Consider the following 18,391-nt stretch of genomic DNA (forward strand, 5'->3'; position numbering starts at 1 on the left):
TTGTTTTTCTTCACTTTCTAGAGATTCCAGCAATTTTTAAAAATATGCACTGTCTTTGCAATTTTGCTGCCAAAGAAGAAAAGCTAGTTCATTCTGTAATATGACCCCATAATGTGGCTGCATATATTCAGCTTTTGTATTACTCAGTGCTGTTTGAAGTGTTTCCAAGGTGACATCTAGCACACTCTGGCTTAGTAAAGTATTTAATTAGTATAATGACTAGCCAACATGATGAGGGGAAAAAATTCTCTCTGGGTCATGTCAGGAGAGAAACTTACCCTGAACTATAACTGAACTGTTTTAAGCAAACTGCTCTTTTAATAGAGGCACTGTTTTTATCGTAAGTACTTGACCTTTTCTTTTTTCTTGTTTTTTTCTTTTCCCTTTTTTAAGAAAAAAAATTACTCCAAGATGTATTGGCTAAGGAGGCATCATTTCTTACAGTCTTTATCATGGATTTTCTCTTTGAATACACAGAAATTTTGAGTTCAACTGGGAAACTGCTGCTTGTCTTTTTGTTACAGGAATATCTATCATAAGAAAAGGTATGTAAGCTTTCATTTTCCTTGTAGCATATGATGAACATTGTTGTGGACTCAATAGGTGGCACTCTTACCTCTGAGCTGGACTCGTGTAACTCTGTTATGCACAGGGAAATAGGATATAGAAAAGGCCAAACAAACAAGAGGTAGATATTAAAAAGTGAATGGAGTAGAACAGGGCTGATCCAGTTGTGAAATTAGCTGCTCTTTTCTTCTTACTTGCAAAATTCTTCAAGCTCCCTTGAAAGGTGCTACTCAGTGACCGTTTTAAAAGTGAGGAGCCAGTATAAAACCTGTGAATACATCCAAGGCTAGGAATGCAAATAGTGCTCTGCTTTGCATTCAAAGCAGGAAATAGGCATCCCTGTCGGCCTGCCTCCTCCCTGGGTAACAACTGCCTGCACCCTCGGTGGAGCCCATGGTGCTGGCCAAGAAGGACACAAATACTCCTGAGAACTCCCTCATTTTGCTCTGACCGAGGTTTAGAAGTGTAGTTCCAGTATGCTGCAAGAGTGACAATTATTAGATTTCTTTCTGGCAGTGTGGCAGGAAGTAGCAGATTCCAGTCTAGTTTTGTAGTGTTAGGTTTGATTACAGCTCAGGAAAATCTTCAGACTTTTGAGTGTTTATTCTAGTGGAAAAATTCGCATTGATTTTTAATACGTTTGGTATCATGCACTAGTTTTCTAGTTGTTATAAAATGTCCCAGGAGAGATTTTGTAAGGTTTGGAGGTTAGCAAACTTCGGCTAACAATTGGCACAAATGCACTATGTTAATTTTTAGAACCAGTAGTCAGGAGATCTGGTTTCACTTACGGCTGTTAATCAGCTTTCCTGTCCTTGTTTCTAGATTTGCAGATTGGGGAAGATAATCCCATTAGCATCTCCTGTTCTTATTCACCTTGCTAAGGGTCTGTGAGGATTCATTTATTTTTGAAATGTTCAGAAATCCTCAGAGAATGCTATGTAAGTACAAAGCCTTGTTTTATTTTATTATTCAGTGCATTCTGTTGGAGACTCAAGAAATATTAGGTTCCCAGTTTGGAACTTACCATAGAAGGAATTATTATTGAGGGCTTCAGAGAACTATTAAATCACACAGAGCTCTTAGGAAGAAAAAAACTCAGACCAAACCAAAAACAAAAACAGAACTCCCAAGCCAATCCTCCCAACCCATCTTGCTGTCTGAACAGAGAATATTTTTGTATTCTTGCATTCTGCATAAAGCCCACATACATTGTTCCTGAAATTTGTATATGAAGGGCATCAGAGTGATCCCTGTTACATCTGACCACTCCCTGGGATTCAGTCATTTCTACTGCATTTTGGGGTTGCTTTCCTTCAATCTAATACAAGAGTTAGCAGTTCTGTTAGAAGATACGAGCCAAAGTTGTCACTTGCGCATTGCAGATTGTGGATGAAATACATCACGATATGTTTAAATAAATAAACAGATGGGAACCTGTCTGCTGATTTCATGGCTTTTGACATAGAACACGTTTGTCTTCTGGTAGGCTTTTAAAAAATATTTATTAAATTTCAACTAAACCACATACTGCACACATTCTTTTTTCCAACAATAAACCCCCACAGAGGCTTGAGAAGAGAGAATGCTATGTAATTCTCAGGAGGTTGTAGTGCACTACACATTTGCTTTGCCAATTTCTTATAGTGGATGTTTTTCTAAAACCTTTGAACTGCAACTTCATTCTAACAAGAGGGAAAATATCCTGTTTAATCAATAAGACATGGCAGGGCGTGAATAAGTGAATATTTATGATCAAAGCTGCTTGTCCTAAATGAACATCCTCTAGTACAATTCAAATAGTGGAAAGTCTGAATAGGATAATGCAATATTATTACAAAATGTTACTTTTTGTCAAAGACTTTACATAATGTTAATTAAATGAACAGGCTAATAAGCTCTGAGTGGAGAATTCTGCTGTTTTACACTCTAGCCAATTAGATCATTCCATTTTCCAGGCATTCTTTATTGTGCAGATTAAATGACTATATAATGTTAGGTTGATTTTCCTTTTTTCTGTTTTAGCAGAAAAACATAGCTAGCAATAAACAGAAAATTAAATAATTGTCAAAATAATTAATAGGATCATTTCCTTGCCAACCCCAATAATTAAAATAACATAAAAATGGCTGGATTGCATGACACAGAAAACACTGCCCAAAGAAGAAATTTTACTGCTGATAAAGGACTAGTTTCTTCATCCTTCGCAATCATCTAAACTCTACTAGATTTTAAGTATCTAGAATGCTATATTAGCTACTAAATGTTATGGCAGAAATGTAAAGACATGATTTCTTCCTTTTCTTCATTGGAGCTCCGAGAAGTTGTTGGTTTCTTCTCTGCGCATGCTGGTGTGTCTTATAGGCATCTGTAACAAATCTCTTGTGAATCCAGAACAGGACAGCAGATGACTACTGAGAGCTGTTCCCAACATTTTGGTAAACTATGGGTGCTCGAAAAGGTGATTAGATGTGAGCAAAGAGAAAATTGGGATCCCTCTCTTTGAGAGCATATTTAAAAGCGAAAGCTGAGTGTGCAATATGCACACTCATAGAGTACTGAGAGTGTGATGTAAGTTTCGCCATTTAGAAGTTACTACTTAGAAAGATTTTGTGTATGGGGCAAAATGTACTTCCTCTGTGTAAAAACTCACGGGAACAGCAGCCGTTTCCTTTATCAAAAAAAGAAAAGAAAATCCCTTGAGGACTGCAAAGTAAACTATGTGAAAAACAATAGTTAATCTACATTCATGAGATGGACATCTCTTCTCTACTCCAGATGTCTAATGGAGAAATTGCTTGACTTCTTTAAGGTTGATTTTCTCACCCGTTAAAGGGTACAACACGTGCTTTGAATGAGGGATGCAGAGTAGCCTCGTCAGGGGATGCTCTCTGGGCCTAGGTCAGCAAAGGTGGCTCAATCTCTACAGAACTCTCCAAAATCAGTATTGGAAATGTTGAGTTTGGGGGATGGACATGAGTGAATCAGTGTGGAAAGGACTTCCAGGCACCGTCTCCTCCACTCTGCAGTAGAGCTGTCCCAAAGCTGCCGCAAAGACCTGTTGTGGTGCCTCTCTTCTCTGTCGGTCCCGGGCACACTTGGACCTGGTGAAAGTAGAGCTTCATCCAGCAGGAAGAAGAATCTCATCCTTCTGGACTGACACAGGGAAACAACTGGGCAGGGAGTTTACAAAGAACACGTTCCTGTTCTCAGTGTGCCGTTTTGTTGAAATCTGTTTCACTGTTCAAGTACTTTTCTTCAGTGAAGTTCTCACCATTGGCAATCTTCATTCAGGCCCCAAACAAAGAGAATAAAAATACAAAAGATAGTCCTTGAGCTGTAGGAAGAGCTTATCCAGGCTGCGGGGAAATTAATTCTCTTGTTTCTATATTGAATTTACTGGATACAAATATTTTGTAAATGAATAATACTATGAAAAAAAAATCCTGTGGACAATCATAGTGGCATCTCAGCTGCAACAGAATAGATGCACAAGACACTTTATAATCCAAGAACCCCTAGACCCAGCAAACAGGAATTGTGTTCTCATCTCACTTCCTAGCCCAGTTATTGTATGTGCTGCTCATTATCTGTGTTCTGCTATTTCTGTGTTTGTGAGCACAAGTACCCAGGGAAAAATGGCTAACCAGAATTTTTGTTGCTAACTGGACTGCTTTAAGCGCAGTTCCCCTACGTTTTTCAACCTCCTTAACCTCCTCAATCCTTCTACAAAAAGTATGTTTAAGAAATATTGTTTTCACAGTCTCACCATAATACTCTTTCACTGAGAAGTCCACTTTGTCTTGTCAGCATTTAAATAAAATAGTGTTATTTTCAACCACCCTTTTAGACTATTGTATAGTAGAATGTATGATACAGTATGATACTACATCCCTTATTATTTTATTATTTGTCCAATGTACATCTGCTAAATACTTTCTTGCCCACAAAAATGATATTTGAACTTTTTCTTTCATGTAGATCTTTTCTTTTTCTTGCTATATCCATCACACATACACAGTACCACATCTGGTCCATGCACAAATGTGCATTCCTTCAGAAGCTTTTTGTGCTTCTACAGCTTCGTATCCATCGATGCTTTTCTCTTCTAGAATATATGTTTCTTTATGAGCCAGTTAAATGACAGGGAGTAACTCCCTGTATTTCTGACTCTGTTTTAGTGAGGAATACAGAAATAAACTGTTTTAAAAGGACTGTGGTTTCAGCAGGTGCCCTTCAATTAGACTCCAGTGTACTGTAATGCTACAGTAACTGCCTGAAGGCACAGATATTTGGAAAGCAATGTTTAAATAACAAGGTATTTGATTCTACCTGCCTTGTGCTATGTCTTACCTTTTTTGAAATAAGCTATTTGTGAAATTCATCAAAAGAAAAGGATGCCAACAAGAGTAGAGAATAACAATTGCAGCTAATTTGTAACCAAGCCTGGAAAGGAGTACCTTACTTCAGGGCTAGATCCAAAGATACGATTAGCAGTCGCTAGTGGAATTAAAGTGAAATCATTTGAACAATGATTTCTTTTAAAGTATATGCTGTTCTGGTTTAATTTGAAAGCCCATGGGATAAGAAAGTGAAGTCATGCTAATTACCACAAGAGGGAGATGTTATAAATGACAGACGAGGCACTGACTTGCTTTTATTTAGTTCTTAACCTGATGAGTTCCCCTTTCTGTGTGTATTTCTTTGGAAAGAGAGAGAGAGGAAGCTTTACTGTATAGTATCCTCATGACATAAAACAGCAACTGTCGTTTCAGAGATATAATTATCTCATTTCTTACTGTTATCAGTAATACTTGTATCATCACTGGTAGTCTGAAAAGTTTCACTGCTTATTAACATGTATTCACATATCCTCAGTATCCTTGCTATTGCACTTTCAGTCAAGTTTCTGTTTCTGATTGGACATTTTAGAAAGCAGATAATGTTAAGTATATACTCACCACAGGTGTTTTACTTACCTGTGTCTATAGACGAGGCAGTTCAGTTTCTTAGGAGCATTTAAACTGTGAGGGTGTTGAGTTTAAAATCTGTTAATAACAACTGAAAGGCAGATGTGCATGCTGAATCCTTCAGTGCTTTTATTTATTAAGTGTCGCTGATATTTTGTTTTCTTAAAACAGACATTTCACATATCTGCAATGTGTGAAAACTCCAAAGAGTTTGTAATAGAGCAGCCTTTAAAATACATACGATCATCACTTTTTTGGAAATGTACTATTACAATGAGCAAATATTTTCCATCTTTCTGCACTTTATCCCAGAGGATACAGAGAAGAAAAGCATGTATGCAAAATTTTAGTTTCAGTGCTTGCTCCCAGTAATCAGCTGGTGGTAGTTGCTCCCTTGTTATTTGTTTCATGTTGTTTTATAGTCCAGAAAATTACTTACTGTACATGCTCAACTATCTCTTACATAAGATTGCAGAAGATTTCTTTGACATTACTGATATCCTGCAGTGAAATCCTTTGACATGCACGTGTCAATAGTCATGACTCAGAAGACATTGGGTTTATGGAGATGACTGGACTCAGAGAAAACCCCTCAGAAGAAGGTGGACTTTGACAATGAATTGTTTCTCCAGGATTATTAGCCCTGACATACCACCTTTCTGACACAATCAAAATCTTAATGTATATTCACTTAATGTTTTTAGTCCTGCAAATGTATGAGATTTTATTAAAGCATCCCAGAGACTCTGGCTGTGTTGCATGAGTTCAGAGATATACCTAAACTAGACATGACTTTTAACTACATGCTTCCTACCTTCATTAGCACTGCAAACAGAAGGTGGTTGAAAGAGAGTTAGCAGAATTCTGGGATGTTTTTCATGTCAGTCAGACTGCCCAATTTAAATGCTGCTTTGCTACACAATCTGTCAGTAGAGACAGTCAGCAGTCCAGGCTGATCGTATCCCTGAGCAACCTGATCTAGTAAGATCTGCTTTGAGCAGAAGTTGGATCTCTGTAACCTCTGGAGGTATCCTCCAAACTAAATTATTCTGTTACCTGTGAATTGTTCCATTCAAAATTTTTGGTTCAGTGAAGATGTTTGCTACCTGAGAATAGCATTTTTAGTTGCCTTCAGGTAATAGAGGAACAATAGTGAAATTAAGACTGTTAAACTTCAAACTACAAGAGGCTAGATCCAAAAATAAAGCAGTCCCCTGTCTATGTGTCTGGGGGATATGTGGTGCAGAAATGGCTGAGAGAAACAAATCTGACTTGATGTGTCCCTATGACAAGCTACCATGCAACACAATGGTAAGGCCTCAGTCCTTGGAATGGTACTGGGTCCTGATCTTCCCTCAGAGTTGGGATACACTCCCGCATTTTATTGGTGGAGCTGCTTCCCCTCTTGAAGTTGGGTTACGGCAGATACTCAGAGGTTAGATTAACATGTTGTAGCTAAGTTTACTTGGGATCTGTGCACTAATTGTCCCTAAGCCAAAATTCTGCAAGACAGCTGCTGTGAAAGGCATCTTCAGGCTACACTTTTCATAAACTGCGTGGCTAAGCTAAGCATAAAGCACAACAACCACTGATTTTTCATGCAAAACCAGGAAAAGGTTTAGCACCTGCACATTTAGCACAGGCTGAAATGCTGGGATAAATCCCATTTAAACCCCATATAAAAGGCTTCAAATTTACAGCTCACTGGAGTGTACCGTAACCATACAGCACTTAATAATGCCAAGCCGGTGCCTCCTAACCTCCTTCCCCTGCAACCAGAAGCACAAAATGTATGAGGCATGGGGTGTGAGCAGGATGGAAACCAGGATAAACCCGTGGGAAGATGCAGATCAGGACTCCAGATCGTGTTTTTCGCTTGTGTATGTTGTAACGAAGAGAGTTGTTGGGGGAAAATAAATTCATTCTTTGTTCCCTGTTGTACCTAAAGTTACATTTTTCCCTCAGATATATAAGAGCTGTTCTGCTTCAAAATTAAATTATGCCTTGCTAGATCTTGTCTTGGAAGACACTGTTGAGTCTTATTTGCTACTTAGGAGCTCTCATGAAGTCTTGGATGTCTCAGAAGGTCAGACTCCAAATCAGCAGTCTGTTCTGCATTTATAGTTCATTCATTAATCAGCTACACTTCATGTTCTTGCCATGATAATGTTTTCTATTCTTATCTCCCTCCCAACTTCCCCCTGTGAAAAAGGGTGTGTGTGTGGGAACACTCAAAATTCCCAGTTCTCTGCCAAACCTAAAAAACTGTCCTCAGCAAAGGAAGTGTTTACAAACCGGTTCTTATAAGCTGTAACTGCAATTTATTAAGGTCAAATACCAGTTCTCACAACTATTGTATGGAGCTGATTTGCTATACTTATTTAATGGGAAAGATCTTGCAATGGTCTGGAATTTATTGTGTCTGGGGCTTCTCGGTCTTGCTCTCCAAGCTGCTTGCTTATCTTGCAGACAGTGTGGAGATATCTTTGCTAAACAACAAGTGAAGGAACAGAAACAACTTTCCATGACCATTGTGATACAAAGGTGGGACAAAGTGAAAAAGCAAAGAGAAGAAAAGCAGACAAAGATGAGGTATCAGAAAAGAATATTAAACTCCGCACCTTTTTAAAGTCCGCTTCCTCAAGAAATATTGACTGAAGTCCCATGGAAGGTTTGCGCTTAACCACATTTTTAAAAGCTTTCATAAATATTGCAATAAAGTGAAATTCATTGCTAGTTAAACCCTAAGACCAGCATAAGCTTATTTCTTATTCAGATGACTGAGCTCTAGCAGCTAAGGAGCACAGGGATAGCACTGGATTTATGCTGCAAAACTTGAAATATCTTTCTGCATGAAGTAATAAAGGACACTTTCCATATTCTATTCTAATGGCCAATAAAACATAAGACCAGCTAGAAAAAATAAGGCTGGCAGAAACATGGAACACATTAGGAAATTATATTTACACTACAGTCAATTACTACAGCAGCATTTTACTTTACAATGCAAACTTTTCTTGTAAACTACAAGGTGCCAGAAATCTAATAACGAGGGAATAGCTTGTCACATCTTAGTCCAAACTACAAAAAAATATTTCCATTACCCACAACTGTTTCAAAGTTTGCTAGATTGAATACCAAAGTTTGACTGGAAACTACCCGTGCAGGCTGGAAAGGAAGTGTAAAGAGGTCCTGAAGGTCTCTGTATCTGCAGCTGGTCTGCCAGCAGAATTCAAGGCAACCTTTAGGCTGCTTTAATTTGTGCTGCGTGGCAAAAATACAAATAGGGCATGACGCTGCATCAATCGATCCGATTTCCTCACAAAGACTTCTCATGGTGGCCTTCTTGAGCCTGTAGCCATGGCTGGACATCAGAAAAACTCCAATAGCATGTTTGCTTTTTCTGTTTTTTGGATACACAAGAGAATGGCATTCATCACAAAGCTTGGCCCTCTACTGATTGGCATAGGCACAATTCAGTTCCTTCCATGCTTGTTGGCAGCAGCAACATCTGAGTCCACTAGTAAGAGGATTTTCATGCAAGGATAAACATATTTTGCAATGGATGGTATGATCACTCTCTGTTGGATTCCATCTAGTTATCGAAATTGGTTTCCAACAGATTTTTGGCAGACAATTAAGACACTGATTTTTGACCACTGGAGCCCTGAAGAAGTGGTTTGGTTTTATTAGCAGCAGATTTCCATGAGAAATGTCATAGGACCTGAGGTTAACTGAGGTACTCAGACTGTCACCCTTTCAATTTAAAAAGAAATTGATGGTAGGGTGAGAGGCCTAATAAAAACTTGCCTTCTTGCCCTGCCATTGGCAGGGCTTGCTCACCAGTAAAATATTTGTGGAAACAGGGTAGTTTTCGATAAAGGGAGCTTTTCTCCCTAATTTTCCAGTGTTTTCAGGCTAACAGAATTCAAGACTGTTATTCACAGCACTCTCAAAGTGTTTTAAAAAAGGCAGTTATGAAAGTATCCCTTTCAAAATCACTACACAATAAATGTATCCTGTGCACGTGGGCTATTGTAATTTTTGGCTTCTGCACTGAACTGAGAAGGAAAATAAAGTCCAGGAGAAGAAGCAGTAAAACATTGTTGTGTTGGACTTTGGATTTCAAAGTGCCCACTGCATGGCTAGCTGTGGCTGTACTTAATAGCTTAATCAAAACTTTTGAACAAGACCCATATGCTGGATATTATAATTTAGCAGACATGCTATGAGCTACCAAAACAGTGCAGCTGTGCAAACTTTCATATTACCCAGAGCCTTGTTCTTGCATGGACGTCAGTGTCTGGTAGCTGTTCACCCCAGCTGGACTAGACACATCCAATAAAATATCCTGCAGTAGCTTTCATGGGTACTATGATATCATATTTGCTTTATTCACTCTCAATTTAAGAAACAGTTTCCAAGGTCCTTGCCAAAAACATCAAAGGTTAGACTGAAAATCTTAAATGCCATTTTTTTCCTGAACAAAATGCTGCTCAGATGATGTAAATTACCCTGCCACATTTCTTAGAACGGATTTTTTTCCCCCTTTTCTCCAAGCTTTGAATCTAAAACAGCTTTCTGGAGGAGTTTCCATTAAGGCTCAGTACTGAACTGTGCTTAAATATATTCTGTGTTTCCTGATGTTCACAGTTAAAGCAGTTGCTTAGCACAGCCTGAAAATATTGTATGCATGGTAGACTTCAGTTATGCTTTATTTTCCTTTCCTGTGTGTCAGAACTGGGATCGCCTTAGCTGTCATATAACCTCATTCGGCTTAACATTTTTAGAGCTTGCTGAATGTATTTTTGCCAGTTAAAATGCTGGCTATTGCTGTCCTGAGAAGTCACTTGAAACAAGCAGACCCATATCTTGCTAACGTCTGCAGCATCATCTCTCCTTCAGCTGCTGTCCCTCTCACTGGCAGCAACTTGTCAGGGATGGACGGGGCAATGAGAGACAGGAAAGCAGTGTCACACCCCAGAGCGGATTCCAAGGAAAACAGGTTGTACTCCCAAGTTTTTCAAATTCATCTAAAAATAGGTGGATGTGATGGCATTTGTGCTAATTAAATATTACGTTGAGTATGTCTCACTCTGCAAAATGTCATCACTGTAATTTCATATGGGGCCATTTTTTTCTCCATCCCCAGCTTACACCAGTCAAGGTTTTCACTTGGAGGGAAGTTGGTTAAACGTCCCTTGCCGCATCCCCTAAGAGAGTTTGTTCAGGGTTAATTAAATAATCTAACAAAGCAATTAGTGCATGGTTCAGCAATGTGCTAAGCCAGTCCCTTAAGGGTGAAGGACATTGAGTAGCTTTGAGGTCAGGCCTTCTGAATAAAAAGCAAACTAACTTTTCAGTCCCATTCTCTTCAGTTACAAAGATAGACATCTTGTTATGCTTGACTGCAATTAACTACTGTGAACATACAAAGCCACTTACCCATCACCCAAACAGATTTTTTTTCCATAGCCTTAAGAAGACTAACTTGTCTAGTTTTAATAAATATTTTCAGTTTTCCCACTCTGTACAAAAAATGTGTGGTTCCTCTCTCTCAAACTCCCAATTGCATAAACCTTGACAAGGAGAGATTTATTAATATACTGATGCTTATTTCTTGAAAGCAAGTCTGAATTTTGCATTCTCAGCTCTAAACAGACCTGAGAAAGATCTAGGACTTCCAAAAGGCAGAGTTATACATTTTTCTTCATAACAGTTTTTTTCACAGGAAACTGCAAAAGCTCCTGAAGTAAGGGTTGACAGATAGCTGAAAACCCAGAGGTCATAAGCAAAGAACTGCCACTGACTTGTTCTTACTTCCAGCTCCCTGGTTCCTGTTTTCATTGACTTGCTCCCACACGAGTTTTAGAGAATAAAGACTACAGTTTTATTTACACAACAAGGCTGACAAATGCCAGCCCTTTACATGGTGTACAGTATGTTCAGAATAAAACTATTAACTTCAGACAACCACCTTTTGGAGTCGCCGTTCTTGGGAGCAATATCTTACTCTGCAACCTATGTATCACTGAGTGCTTTACTTCAAACAGAATACATAGGCTATGGTCTCCCAAGTCTGGAAGAAGCTTAAATTACCTTTTTACAGTAGCATAGCTAAATATCTTTATGCCCATATTTCTTATGGAGATTTTGCTGTGATAATAAGAAGAACAGCTATATCCATTAAGCAGAAAACATAACATCAGGCCTTTCTTTAATGCACTGATTCCTCTGAGCGAGCTGAAATAGTGAGTGTCTTACTGACCTCATCAGAGCTCCAAAACCATCAAGATCTGGCTCAGTTATGAGCCTCCACTGATATCTCAAACCAAACATTATTTCTGTCTGAGTTGTTTCCATGTGTATCAAATCGTACAAATGAAGAATTTCATAAGTCTATAATTCCATATTTCGATAAGACTGTATTTTCAGATGGCTGGCTCTAATTCTGCCCTTTTGGAGATTTTAACACTCTCAAGATCAAAACAAATGCTTTTTTTTTTTTTTTTTTTTTCATTGCCTTATCCTTTTTTTTTTGCTGTGAGATAGATGAAAATAAAATTTTCTTACTTTGGCAACTGGCCCTTTCAGTTCAGTTCTAAAAGAGTGATCATTGGGATTAATTACAGAGTTTTTGTTTCTTTCAGTGTTTTCTCTACCTGATAAAATATTTCTCCTCTTGTAGTTACAAGTGTAAAAATGTGGACATTGACAACAAAAACTGGTATGAGATTGCATAAACTTCCTGAGGTTTTCTTAAACCATTTTAAAGCAGTAAATGTTTATTTATATATATGTTCTTAAAGATATTGCCTTCCTGCTTATACATGTTACTCCATTTTTGGAAAAATTGCTTTGATCCTAAAGTTACCATCTTTTCTGAAGAAAGTGTAAAAAAAAAGAGAGATCTGAAGAATAGCCATTTCCTGTCCTGGAAATATAATTAAGAGAAAGTATCTGTGTTAACAAAAATAATTCAGGTATCAGTACCGTAGGGATCCTTAAACCTCAAACATGTCTCATGATAATCTTGCTTAAGGTGTAGAAATAGCATAAAATTTTCTGGATCCCTTATAACATCCTCCTGAACTAGAAAAAATTATTCGCTTTGATCACTGCCTCTATTGTGTTTCTGATTGCTCAATAATCAAAATTATTTTAATTCTTTTTTTTTTTTTTTAAAAAAAGGGAAATAGCTCAGCTGCCTTGAAGCTGAAGTATTCTGAAGTCTTCAGAGCTATGAAACAATCCAAGATAAAATTCTCTATCTAATGAAAGACTTGGTCAAAATCTCCACATATCTACTTTAGCTGTGTAGAGAACTTAATTTTAAACACATACTAATAAGAATATCATCTATGACATGTTCATTGTTTTGATTTTTTAAGATTTGGTCAAACAGTAAACAAAAAGCTTATGAGAGGGGGAATTCCCAAGTGGTTACAAGGAGTTTAGAAAAGAAAAAATAACTCCCCTCTGAAGTAGTTGCTGGTTGCTTTAACAGATAATTTGGAGCCAGATGATCTGCAAATGAGTCAATTTAAAAGTATTCAAGGCTACTTTCTTCTAACTGAACACAAGTATATCGTAGGATTCTGTTTCATAATTTTTAAATTAAGTTGAAACTATAAAAAGTCTGAATTTTGGAAAGACCTTTTACAATATTTTCTTTAAAGTGGTGAGATCTCTTTGAACTACTTGCTAGCGAGTATGTCTGCCAAAGTATTCATGGGAACAACACCAGAAAGACACAGAGCCATTTAAAAATGTGAAAGCATTTCTCCTTTTCCAAGAATCTTTTAATCTTTTTTTTTTTTTTTTTTTTTTTTTTTTTTTTTTGCTTGTAGAGGTGTTACATGCTTTTGTCACTGGTGTCTAGTTGCTGTGCACATGCCCTACTGCCAAGCAAAAGAAATAGGGCTATTGCTTACCTTCTTCTGTCAGAGCCACCCATTCCTGGTAGTAAATTAACCATGTAAAACCTCTCTATGTAATTTAACTCTGATTATGCATTTACAGCGGTTGACCAACACATCACCCTACAGAACAGAGCTCAGGAAAAACAAAAGAAAAGGAGTTTCTGGCATATGCTAGATTTGCTTTTGACTCGGGGGATGTACCTTCCATTTGCTTGGGTCTGAGAATACTAGAGAGTTTGGTTGTGCTATTTTTCCTTTGGTGGCATGCCTACAGCAATGTGGTTTGTTTGAAATTCAATTATCTAGTTTTCATCTGTTTTGTGAGATTTGAGTTTTATTGCAGGCTGAGACCATCAAACTAGAATCTTATAACTGAAGTAAAAGGAAACATGAAAGCCCTCTATTAAGATGACTAATATTCCAGATGAAGCTAATTAGTATGATAACCTATGCACATAACAGAATTGTAAAATTAGTGAGATCAGCCCTGCAATACCATTAACTACATTATAACTCTTCACATGATTCCCCCTCCCCCCAACGAAAGGTCTTAGAAATGTGAGATTTCAATTTGCTTTATCATCTGGTGGAGCTCATCAGCACCACACGCTACAGCGAATATTGTGGTTTTCACAGCAGGACCTTTCTTTATCTCTGCAAATTTGTAAATTAAAATAATTTCACCTGGGGAAATCTTTCACCAGAAAAATGCTGGTGACCTTGACAATGCTTTTCCCATCTTTTTTCTATTCCTTCTTTTTTTTCCATAACAAAGCACAACGGCAAACAAATGATAAAAGATTGCAGTATGTATCATTTTTATTGAATTCATTCCTGTGCTGAGTGGTGTTCTAAGGTTAGATAGTCAGACTTACATGGTACCCTGATGGGGAAACCTGTTAAAAAAGAAAGAAATTTTAAAAACTACAGGAAAAATAATAGGAAAAATACATGTGGTATGTTCCATTGAGTCAAGGAGCAGCTAGGGGAAAATGGGTGCAGCACAGGTAAATAGCTAAGTCATTAACTTGGTAAAGAGCATATGCTTATGATGATCAAATATCCTGGCACATCACAATTGTCTGTTTATTCTCTTATATCCACTTACGTCTTGATTTATTGGAACTTTAATAGCTTTTCCCCTCTTTTTCCTCTGCTCTCTCTTGCACAATCTTAGCTTTAATCTTTTTTTAAAATGAGAAACTTTTCAAAAAATGGAATGTGATATTTAAAATGATTTCACAGAAAATTCTTTTACTGTTAACATATCGATCTGATTTTCTGTTTGAGCTACAACAGCAATTGGGTGTAAATTGTGTATAAAGGACAAAAGAGGTGTCGTACAACAAAATGGGAAATCAAAGCCACATCATGAAGAGCATAACTAGCTACAAGCATAGGAAGCTGTTTTCTGTTTATTACAGTGGCATAAATAATTAACATAACCTAAATGTAAATAATTCACATAAATGTAAAAATAACAGTAAATCTTTATTGTTGCAGGGTCTCTGCATTATTTTAAATTTTTCATCTCCTGAACGTGTCACTCAGCAATAAGAAGGGCTGTCAGAACGGCTCATCTCAGTCTCAGAGTGAATGCTATTAACATTACGGAATAACGCCTTTGACCCTTTCTAAATTGCATGTGCTTACTTTCTGGATTATCAGCGTGAGCATGGCACTTACCACTGTGTTTGCTCTGGAGGCTTGAATTCGTGAGCCTGCTCTCCCCTTCATTCCCACTGTCGGAAGATGACAGAGCTGTGAAAGATTGCAGCGAGCCTCAGCATAGCCTGGATGAAAAGGCGAGTGCACCTCCACCAGGTGAGACCATAGTTGTTTATAATAACGTTGTTTACGATACAGTTGAACTCTTGTTCTATACAGCAGACCTGTAAGAAATTGGACTGCGTACTTATTTGTTTATCTTGGAGAGATAAATTAGTGTCTAATCAGGATCTTTTCCATGTGCCATGCTCTAAAACTGGTGGGGGAAATGGACACGATAACAGTGTCCAAGGTGCGGGTAATTTAACTTAACGAAACACCCGTTACATACTCTGGGGGTGCGGAGAGGGGAGATTTCTGGGCTTTCTGCTGGGAAGAAAACTCATCGTCGGCTGCAGAGGGGGAGGCTGGCGCAGCAGCGAGAAGCCACAGTCCCTGCGGCGGGAGCCAGGCGGGCTCCTCGCCCACGTGGCGAGTCCGGCCGCGGCGCCGCTTCCTCCTGGAGTCCTCACGGCCTTGGTGCTTTTTCTCCTTCCTTTTTTTTTTTTTTTTTTTTTTTTTACTTTTCCTTTTTGTTTCCCTACAGCTATGAGAGCTCAAGATGAAATGTCAGCCTCGGCTTTTGACTACAACCTGAAAATTGAAAATAAGAAGCGCTGTGACATTTTAGCTCTGAGACCTTTATTTCCTGGCTATGGAAAATAGACCTGGCTGCATCTGAGCTTGTTCCCATCATCATGAAGCCAAAGAAAGTCATGCAGCCAAAATATCATCTGAAAGCCTTTTTCTTTCTTTCTTTCTTTCTTTTTCTTCTTCTTTTTTTTTTTTTTTTTTTTTTTTTTTTTTTTGTCATTGCTATATTTCTAGGGCTTGTTTTATTGTTCTTTTGTTCTTTGACTCTAAAGGGGCAGAGGCCAGGGTTATCCTTAATTAGTCTTTCTCCTGAGGAAAACACCATGCTGTTTCATCCCAGTTTGTGTAAATCCTACTGACTCTTATTTCTGGTGTCTGTGACTGAGAATTTAGTCCACGCACAACCGACAGGCTCACTTTATAGGTTAACCTGGAGATCCTTAACAACTGGAGAAGATATGTCAGGCTCTCATGACCCTCCTGCAGTGCCTCCAGTGCTCCCCAGCAAAACCCTGCCTTAATGGTCCTCCTGGGTCCCAGGCTGCTGGGACAGACTGACTGGCAGTACGTCCTGGCACCGATGTGCTGGGGGTGCTCGCCTTGCAGATGTCGCTGCATGCCCAAACCGTGTTAGAGCACTGGCTTCCAAGTGAGAAATTATTTCATTCACTATTTCATAAGATTTTCTGCTTAGAGGTAGTATTTACTTCTCTTTGCTTCTATGCAGCAATACAGTCCAGACCCTGGTTCTATGGCTAAGTCTAGGCTGCTTTTTTCCTTTTTTCTCTCTCTCACTTCTCTCTTCCCCTCCCCCCCATATTTAGCTTTTAAAAGGATGATTCTCCAGAGCTTTTATGTATCTGTGTCCTCCAGTACCTCAGCTTTGATATGGCATCTTCTCTTGCTATGTATAATTCCAGGCTTTTAAGTCCAAAGTGACTGAATTCTTGGGTTTTTTAAGAGCCTGATTTTTCTAAGAGCCTTTCATTCCCTCCTCACCTTATAGCCAACAAGAGGAGGGTCCATGACACATCAGGAAGACATTTTCTAATTATCCATTATCCACCTCCACTATAGCTTTTCCTCCCATTTCCTGTAATGCTTGGCAGTTGTGTAAGGACAAGACCCTCCTTTTCAAACTTACCGTTGTATTTCAGTGCATCCTATACTGTTCAAGTCCTATTCCCAGGTCAGAAAAGACCATAGCTTGCTTTCTTCTTTTGTAATCCCTGAATTTAAATTTTTGATATCAATGATAAAACACAAATGGCAGTGTGGCTGGTGAGTTTCTATACTCCTCTTACTGGTACTTCGGACTCATCTTCTAATGCACTATAATTGATGGTTAAGGATAGGTAAAAGACCATTAAAACTGACCAAAGATTTAAATAGCAGGAAGGATATTTCAAATTATGGAAGAGAAGCACTGGCAGAGCTCCAGGTACTATATGGCAAGCTCTGCCCATGGTTCCTCATTTTTCTGAATACAGTAAGGTTAAAAAAAAAATCCAGGAAAGGATGGAAGGATTATTAAGGGTGATGGTTGTTAGGAAGGAAGAGTAGGTCTAGACTGTAGAGATTTTCTCTCTTGCTGTATGGAGATTATGGGAGACTGAATTTAATCTATAGCCTTAGCAAAATCTTCTGCTTATATAAACTCCCAGTTGAAAGACTCTTGCTTTGGACATATTTTTATTTAAAATGTTTGATGAAGCTTTCTGGTAAATTTTAAGCAGCAGATGCCTTATGTTCTCCGTGATCATTCAAACTACAAAGAGACTGAACACGTAAGTCACGAGGTATTGACTTTGCCCCTTGAAACAGGGTAATAGCATTTTTAGCATGTTGGGAGTTTGAGCTTAATTCTCTAAATACTTGTGGTTGTATCTATAAAACTCACATTTTTCAAACAGTTGTGGTAACCTGGAGCATTTGAGCAGCTGAGGGGAAAAAAGAGCAGAATAGATGTGACTCATCCAACAAAAAAAATAAGATTTCCAGATAATTACTTTCAGATTATGATTTTATATTATTCATAACAATGTATTTTATGAAAATAATTTATTTATTAATAAAACTGACCAGACATAAGAAGTAAACATTTTTTCTGCTTATCTGTGTTTAGGGCCCTTGCTTTTTCAAACGTTTTGCTCAGTATTTTTACTGTGTATTGAACAATGTTGTTTACTGCATTATTTTCTGGAAGGACCTGGCCACACCCACAGGGGAAACAAACAGACACCTGGCAGGCAGACTTAGAGAATACTTTGTGGTAGCTGGAAATGGTGATGATCCTAAATCCATTATTCATTTTGCATAATTATTGACCTTTCTTCTTGTATTCTCTTAAGAGGAATTCAGGCCATTTACAGGACTGCAGAAGCACTGGCAATTCTCAGACTAACAGAGATCAGGGTTTTGGTAGTTTCATTTTAAATCCCAGTATTCAGAAGTTAGAGTATCCTCAATGGTGAATTTTTATTTGAGAGTTAATATAACCATTAAAGGAGAAGACATTTTTAAAGATGAGCTAACCAAATGAAAGTTTATATGGTTATGTCATGTAGTAGT

At 38.1% G+C, this 18,391-nt stretch overlaps 1 long non-coding RNA gene across 1 annotated transcript; it reads left to right on the plus strand.

Moving 5' to 3' along the window:
* Nucleotides 1-476: 476 nt before the first annotated feature.
* Nucleotides 477-15,962, plus strand: LOC134153968 (uncharacterized). The gene is made up of 4 exons (XR_009961287.1): nucleotides 477-545; nucleotides 1,393-1,508; nucleotides 14,963-15,283; nucleotides 15,774-15,962. It is a non-coding gene; the product is annotated as an uncharacterized LOC134153968 (long non-coding RNA).
* Nucleotides 15,963-18,391: the final 2,429 nt, after the last annotated feature.

The sequence above is a fragment of the Rhea pennata genome, chromosome Z (assembly GCF_028389875.1).
Source record: "Rhea pennata isolate bPtePen1 chromosome Z, bPtePen1.pri, whole genome shotgun sequence".
Classification (NCBI taxonomy): domain Eukaryota; kingdom Metazoa; phylum Chordata; class Aves; order Rheiformes; family Rheidae; genus Rhea; species Rhea pennata.